Source organism: Marmota monax, unplaced genomic scaffold (assembly GCF_021218885.2).
Source record: "Marmota monax isolate L192 unplaced genomic scaffold, Marmota_monax_Labrador192_F-V1.1 WCK01_AAM20220418_F8-fsc00250, whole genome shotgun sequence".
NCBI classification, from domain to species: Eukaryota; Metazoa; Chordata; class Mammalia; order Rodentia; family Sciuridae; genus Marmota; species Marmota monax.
In genome coordinates, this window is record NW_026693876.1 from 432,724 (window position 1) to 440,234 (window position 7,511).

Here is a 7,511-nt window from a genome sequence, read left to right on the forward strand (position 1 = left end):
ATGAGTCCTAAGAGGTGTTGGCAATTAATTTCTTTGGTTTTAAAAAGAACAAATTATTGCTTGGTAAATAATAACTGTATATCTGTTTTCTATTCTATTAACAATTTCCCATTTATTTTCCTTCCTTTTGCTACCTGGTGCTGAGAGCCACAGCCGAGAGGGAATGGCCCCTGGCATTTTGCCAACAGTATTGGTTGACAGGCGAGGCATTACTATCCGCCTCAGCCGCTACTTTGGAGTTCTCGTGGGGATTCCCGGGGATTCCCGGAGAGTTCCCATTGGTTGGGGAAGTGCAGGAGGAGGGATTTCCGGAGGAGATATTTCCGGTGGCTGGTTCCTGGACTAGCCGCTTGGGGTTCGGGATAGTTCCCGGGGAGCGTGTGGGGTGTGCTGGTGGAGTTCAGAAATAAAGTTTGTTCCTGCTTTAGTGGCTCGTGATTTGTGCCCAGCCAGACTGCGGCATTTGGCGGCCCATACAGGGAATGCCTGAAGCTCAGGGGTAAGTGAAATTGCTCGCCCCTAAGGGAAGGCGAGAGAATGGGTGACCATTTCAAAAACAATGTGTTCTTGTTTTGATTTGTTTTGTTTTTGTTTCAAGCTGCCTATCCCTAGAACTTTCTCAGGCAAACTGGGAAAAATGGTTGGCTCAAGGTTTGAAGTTGTTCACCCCTAAGGAAGAGATAGAAATAAACAACAAATGCACAGGTCAAGAAAATAGGAAAATTGATACAACGATTTTTTGTTCCGTTTTTGTTTCATTCTGTTTCCGTTTTGCTTTGTGTTATCTTATTGGGTTGTGTTATCTTTATAGTAGATTAGAAATTAGTAAAAAACAAACTGAAAGAGTGTTAAGTAAGTTGTTAGAGGTTCAGACCATGGAGAAAGACATTTTAGATCAAGAAAAAGAGAAGGTCTCTGGAGCTAGTCAGATAGAGGAAGAAAATTTAAAGGAAGAAAGCTTAGAGGAGAAACAGCTATTAGGGAAAAAGCTACAACAGGAGGCTGCTACTAACACCGTTCTATCACCAGAGGGCGTAATTCAAACAACAGCTCCACCTATGGAGACAGTTGAGTGGCCCTCAACCCCCGTAGTTGATAGATGGGATCCTGAGACAGGACCTCAAAGATTAGCATGCTCTGTACTTGAGCAGGCAGGAGGGCAGCGAATTCACCGTGCTTTAGATTTCAAAACAGTGAAGTAGTTAAAGGAGGCTGTAACAACCTATGGTCCTCAAGCACCCTTCACTGTACACATGGTCGAATCCATTACCAACTTGGACATGACGCCAGCAGATTGGGCTAGCATGTGTAAATCTGTGCTAAATGGAGGACAATATTTGTTATGGAAGGTTGCCAATGAGGAATTTTGCATGGAGCCGACTAGGCGAAATGCAGCAGCCAGTTACCCTCAAAGAAATCTAGATATGTTGTTAGGAAAAGGATCTTATGAGGGTCAACGGCAACAAATTGAATATGATCCTGCTATATATGCACAAATTGCTGCAGATGCAATTAGGGCATGGAAGACTTTACAAGGACATGGAGATTTACAAGGTCAATTATCTTGTTCATTAGCTTATGAACCTTATGCTGAATTTGTAGATAGGCTTATTCAAACAGCTACCAGAGTTTTTGAGGATACAGAACAAGCAATGCCATTAATTAAACAACTGGCTTATGACCAAGAAAATCGTTGGTTCAGAGAGGTCATTAGACTATGGAAACATGGAGATTTAAACTCATATATTAAATTATGTAGAGACATTAATGAACAAGGGCAAGTCTTGGCAGCTACAGTACAACAGGCTTTAGATGCCAGGCCAAAAACATGCTACAATTGTGAACAAACAGGACATTTTAAAAGGAGTTGCCCCATAGGAGGAGGGTTTAACAAAGCTAGGTATCAAAGGAGTAGAATACTGGGTATTTGCCCACTATGCTGTAAAGGGAGACATTGGGCTTATGATTGCCATTCTCAAACCACCATAGAGGGTACTCCATTATCAAAAAATGGACAAGGACCAGGTGTTTACCCATGATATCATGGAGAAAAGCATCAGGCTCCATTGCCAAAAAACGGACTGAGTGGCCCAATGTTCTGGGGCCCACAACCACAAATACACGGGGCAATGGAGGAACCCAGCAACACCATCAGGGTAGTGCCCAGGACACATTATCCATTAAATCCCTCATCAGACAAACCAGAGGGAGCGCAGGGTTGGACATCTGCGCCTCCGCCAGAGCAGTACTAACTCCAGAGATGGGAGTTCAAATCATTCCCACAGGAGTAAAAGGACCTCTTCCCCAAGGAACAGTAGGCTTATTATTAGGACGCAGTTCTTCTACACTAAAAGGACTTATGATAAGTCCTGGGGTAATTGATCCCGATTATGTAGGTGAAATAAAAATTATAGCTAGTTCTCCAGGAGGTATATCAGTAATTTCACCAGGAGATAGAATAGCACAGTTATTAATAATACCCAGCCTGCATGATAAATTTTCCAGTCATACTGTAGAAAGAGGTTCCAGGGGATTAGGCTCCACAGGTGTAGATTGGGCTATGCTGTCTTTAAATTTAGATTCTCACCCAATGCTAAAACTAAATATTCAAGGACATGAATTTAATGGACTACTGGACACAGGTGCTGACCTTAGCATCATCTCTCGTCAAGAATGGCCAAAACATTGTCCATTACAACAAGCCACCCAAATGCTTCGAGGCCTAGGAGTGGCAACTAATCCCCATAAAAGTGCAATGGTATTAGATTGGAAGGATCCTGAAGGATGTGAAGGAACTATACAGCCATATGTATTGGATCATCTTCCTATAAATTTATGGGGATGAGATGTCCTAGGTCAATTAGGTTTGACATTAACAAATAACATCAATCCTAATGCGCCCACTACTAGGGCTAGACAAGGTTTTAGGAAAGAAAAAATATTAGGAGAACAAGAACAAGGTATAGCGGCACCAATTCAAATAGATCAAGGAATAAATAGACATGGATTGGGTTTTCAGAAGGGGCCACTGAGACAATCAAAATTACTTGGAAATCAGAAAGACCAGTATGGGTTCCTCAGTTGCCCCTGACTAAAGAAAAGATACAAGTAGCCCATGACCTGGTCAAACAACAATTAGCAGAGGGACATATACAACCTTCTGTATCTCCCCATAATACTCCCATTTTTGTCATCAAAAATAAATCTGGTAAATGGAGATTATTGTAAGATTTAAGAGCCACTAATAATGAGATGGTTATTATGGGACCTGCTCAATCAGGGATTCCTCAATTGTCTGCTTTGCCAAAAACCTGGTATGTTTTAGCTATAGATATTAAAGATTGTTTTTTTTCAATTCCAATTCATGCTGAGGATAGTCCACGTTTTGCATTTACTATCCCTGCAATGAATCACGAAGGTCCTGATCAGAGATATGAATGGAAAGTACTCCCTCAAGGGATGGCTAACAGCCCAACTATGTGTCAAATTTATGTTAACAAAGCAATCCAGCCACTTAGAAATCAAAATCCTGAACTACAAATATTTCACTATATGGATGATGTATTATTAGCACATAAAGATAAAAACAGATTGTTAGAATGTTATGCCACACTTACAAATTTATTAAAAAATTATAATCTAGAGATAGCAATAGATAAAGTACAATTAAATTTTCCAATTAATTATTTAGGAGTTCTATTATCTTCAACCATGGTCCGTCCACCAAAAATTCAAATACGAGTAGATCAACTCAAATCACTTAACGACTTTCAAAAGTTATTGGGAGACATAAATTGGATAAGGCCTTATCTAGGCATACCAACAGGAGAGTTGGGACCTTTATTTAATATCCTAAAAGGTCCATCAGATCCAAATTCACCCCACATGTTAACACCTGAAGCAAGAAAGGCATTAAAAATTATTGAAACATATATGGAAAATATGCATTTGGATAGAATTGATATAAGTTTGCCTTTATTATTTATTGTACTACCAACAAAAAATATTCCTACAGGAGTATTTTGTCAAGAAGGTCCATTATTGTGGATACATTTATCTTATTCTCCTAACACTATTCTTACTAGGTATCCTGAGGCTGTAGGACAATTAATACTCAAAGGAATAAAAGCAGCAAAGGGAGTGTTTGGAATTTCTCCCAATAAAATTATTACTCCATATACTATGGATCAAATTCATGAGTTAGCTAATGAGTTAAATACTTGGGCAATATCATGTGTAAATCTAATGTTTCATTTGATAATCACTTACCATCTAATCCTTTGTTGTTTTTTTTGGTCTTTGCATCCTGTAGTTTTTCCAAAAATGACAAGAAAAACCCCTATCATGAATGCTCCAAATGTATTCACTGATGGGTCAAATAATGGTACAGCAGCAGTAGTTACCCCTGATCAAACTTTTACATTTTTAGTACCCAAACAATCAGCTCAAAAGGTAGAGCTTAATGCAGTTATACAAGCTTTTGTGATGCTTAAAGATTCTGTATTTAATTTATTTTCTGATAGTCAGTATATAGTTAATGCTATAGTATCCCTTGAAGATGCTGGTAGGATTTCCCCTTCCTCTACTGTTTTCTCTTTGTTTTCCACTATACAAAGTCTAATCTGGGACAGAAAAGATCCATTCTTTATAGGACATATCAGGGCACATACAGGATTGCCTGGAGCCCTTAGTTTGGGCAATGATTTAGCAGATAAAACTACACATGACATACATATTTTCTCTACACTAGAAGAAGCTACAAAATTTTCATAAAAGGTTCCATGTCAATGCTAATACTTTACAAAAGCATTTTAAAATAACTAAGGAACAAGCTAGACAAATAATAAAACAATGTCAAAATTGTGTGACCTTTTTACCAAAAGTTAATCTTGGAGTCAGTCCTAGAGGATTGATACCTAACCATATTTGGCAGATGGACATCACACACTTGCCAGAATTTGGAAAATTAAAATATTTGCATGTTACAGTTGATACTTCTTCTGGATTTTTGATGGGCTCCCTTCATGCAGGAGAAAAAAAACTAAAGATATTATAGCTCATTGCTTACAAACTTTAGCCACTGTGGGCGTTCCAAAACAGTTAAAAACAGATAATGGTCCTGGCTATACCTTGACCTGTTTTAAACAATTTTGCTCATCATTTGGTATTACTCACATAACAAGAATTCCATACAATCCACAGGGACAAGGCATAGTTGAAAGAGCTCATCAGACTATTAAAATGTTCTTATTAAAGCAAAAAGAGGGAATTGGAAAGGGGTATATATCCCCCAAAGATAAACTTAAAATAACCCTTTTTACTCTAAACTTTTAAAATTTGGATTCATCAGGGCTTAGTGCTGCAGAAAGGCATATGTGTCCAAAAAATGTACATAAGCCTAAGGTACTTTGGAAGGATATTCTAACAGGACAATGGAAAGGTCCTGACCCAGTGATTGTCTGGAGTCGGAGTTCTGTTTGTGTGTTTCCACAGGGAGAACAACAGCCGATTTGGATTCTAGAGAGACTAACCAAAGTGATTTCTACAGACCAAAAAGAAGATGATTTGACTCAAATCCATAACAGCTGATATCCAGAGCCCCAGCTTGGCTATTCTTACATCTGCGACAGTGATTAACCAGGATGCTTTTTTCAATATCTATTTTATTATTGCCTTTTCCCACATCATAAAGTTCTATTTTATTTTTTGAGCTCATACAGACCTAGGTTAATGTTTTTATGATCAGTTTTATTTTTTGACTGTGGAGTTTTAAACACTGCAATGGAGATTTCACCTGTGTAAAGCTACAAGGCCTTCACTATTGTCTTATGTGTTGCACGTTTGTGTGCACACTTGTGTTTTGTGTTGTATGTCTGTATGTGCGTATGTCCATATATCATATATGAGGAGCGCTAATGAAAAAATGGATCCGAATTTTTTTTAATTCACGTGATTTTAATGGTTTAATTTAAATTGGGTAAACAGCTGTTGAGGATTGTTTTAATATGTGAACAAATAAGGAGGTTAACAGATCTGTTTGTTTACTTTCACCTTTCCTTTTCATTATATTTAATAATTCTGTTCAGGATAATGTAAATTGTTCAGAAAATTGTTTTCTTAGTACCTGTTGGAATGTTACATAATTTTTTTTAGCATCATTGCCAGAATTCCTATCTTCATCCCAGTGCCAGTGAAGACAAAGATAAAACCAAACTACAGCTTCTTCGATAGTTATCACAACAAACTGTATAAACTGATGCATCAATGAATAATAACTCAACAAGTAATGCTCAATCAAGGAGTCGATTTACTTTGGGAGGAAATGGACATATTGATAGATTCCTCTGCTTTGAACTGCTCACAGAACTTGCCTGGACTACATATCACTTGTATGCATTGTGAACTATCTGTTGGTGCAGCGAATTGTGGTAGTGCTGGCGTATCTTTGCTGATGGTGTCACTGGTGGTACAATTTTTCCAAAGGAGCCGTCAATTGGCTTGATGTCGTGGCATTTCTGTATCCTCCTCCCTTCTGCTAGTGATGGTCTAAATTTTGGGGACCAACAGAGGTGAGGCAAAGAACCTCAACCCCCCCCACTGGCATAAGGCCAAATTTGGGGGCCAACAGAGGTGAGGCAAAGAACCTCACCCCCCCACTGGTGCAAAGGCCTATCCACAAGTATGGCTGTATGCTGGACTGGTAGTCAGTGATGGGTATGATCCAATTGCAGTGGTACCAACCTAAGACAGGAGGCTGACGCCTAGAGGTCAGCTCATCCGATGACGGGTAAGGACAATATGTTGTATTGGACAACCTAACAGGCATGGTCCCTAGCCACATTGCTTGTTGTTTAATTAAACAGAAGGGGGGAGATACTGAGAGCCACAGCCGAGTGGGAATGGCCCCTGGCATTTTGCCAACAGTATTGGTTGACAGGCGAGGCATTACTATCCGCCTCAGCCGCTACTTTGGAGTTCTCACGCTACTTTGGAGTTCTCGTGGGGATTCCCGGGGATTCTCAGAGAGTTCCCATTGGTTGGGGAAGTGCAGGAGGAGGGATTTCCGGAGGAGATATTTCTGGTGGCTGGTTCCTGGACTAGCTGCATGGGGTTCGGGATAGTTCCCGGGGAGCATGTGTGGAGTGTGTTGGTGGAATTCAGAAATAAAGTTTGTTCCTGCTTCAGTGGCTCGTGATTTGTGCCCAGCCAGACCTGGGAGTTTAATTTTCTGCTCTTTTTCTAATTATTAGCATTGTTGGGCCAATGATTGATGAAGATAATTTATCTTCATCAGTTCCAAAAGTTCAGAGAATTTGTTGGATGTAGCTCAGTGGTAGAGCACTTGCCTAGCACAAGCAGGATCCCATTACTAATAGATAGATAGATAGATAGATAGAAAGATAGATAGATAGATTGATTCTTGTCATCCAAAACAGATCAAGAATGACTATTAACACCACTTGTGTTCAACATTGTACTGGAAATCACCTTCAGTGCAATAGACATGAAAA

General features: G+C 39.4%; 1 long non-coding RNA gene across 1 annotated transcript in view; it reads left to right on the top strand.

Annotated features, from left to right (window-relative positions):
* The window catches only part of LOC131424882 (uncharacterized), a 62,668-nt gene extending 55,542 nt beyond the window's left edge, over window positions 1-7,126 (top strand). Inside the window, exon 5 of the long non-coding RNA XR_009228487.1 lies at window positions 5,494-7,126. This is a non-coding gene — a long non-coding RNA (uncharacterized LOC131424882). The remainder of the gene's footprint in view (window positions 1-5,493) is intronic.
* The last annotated feature ends 385 nt before the right edge of the window (window positions 7,127-7,511 follow it).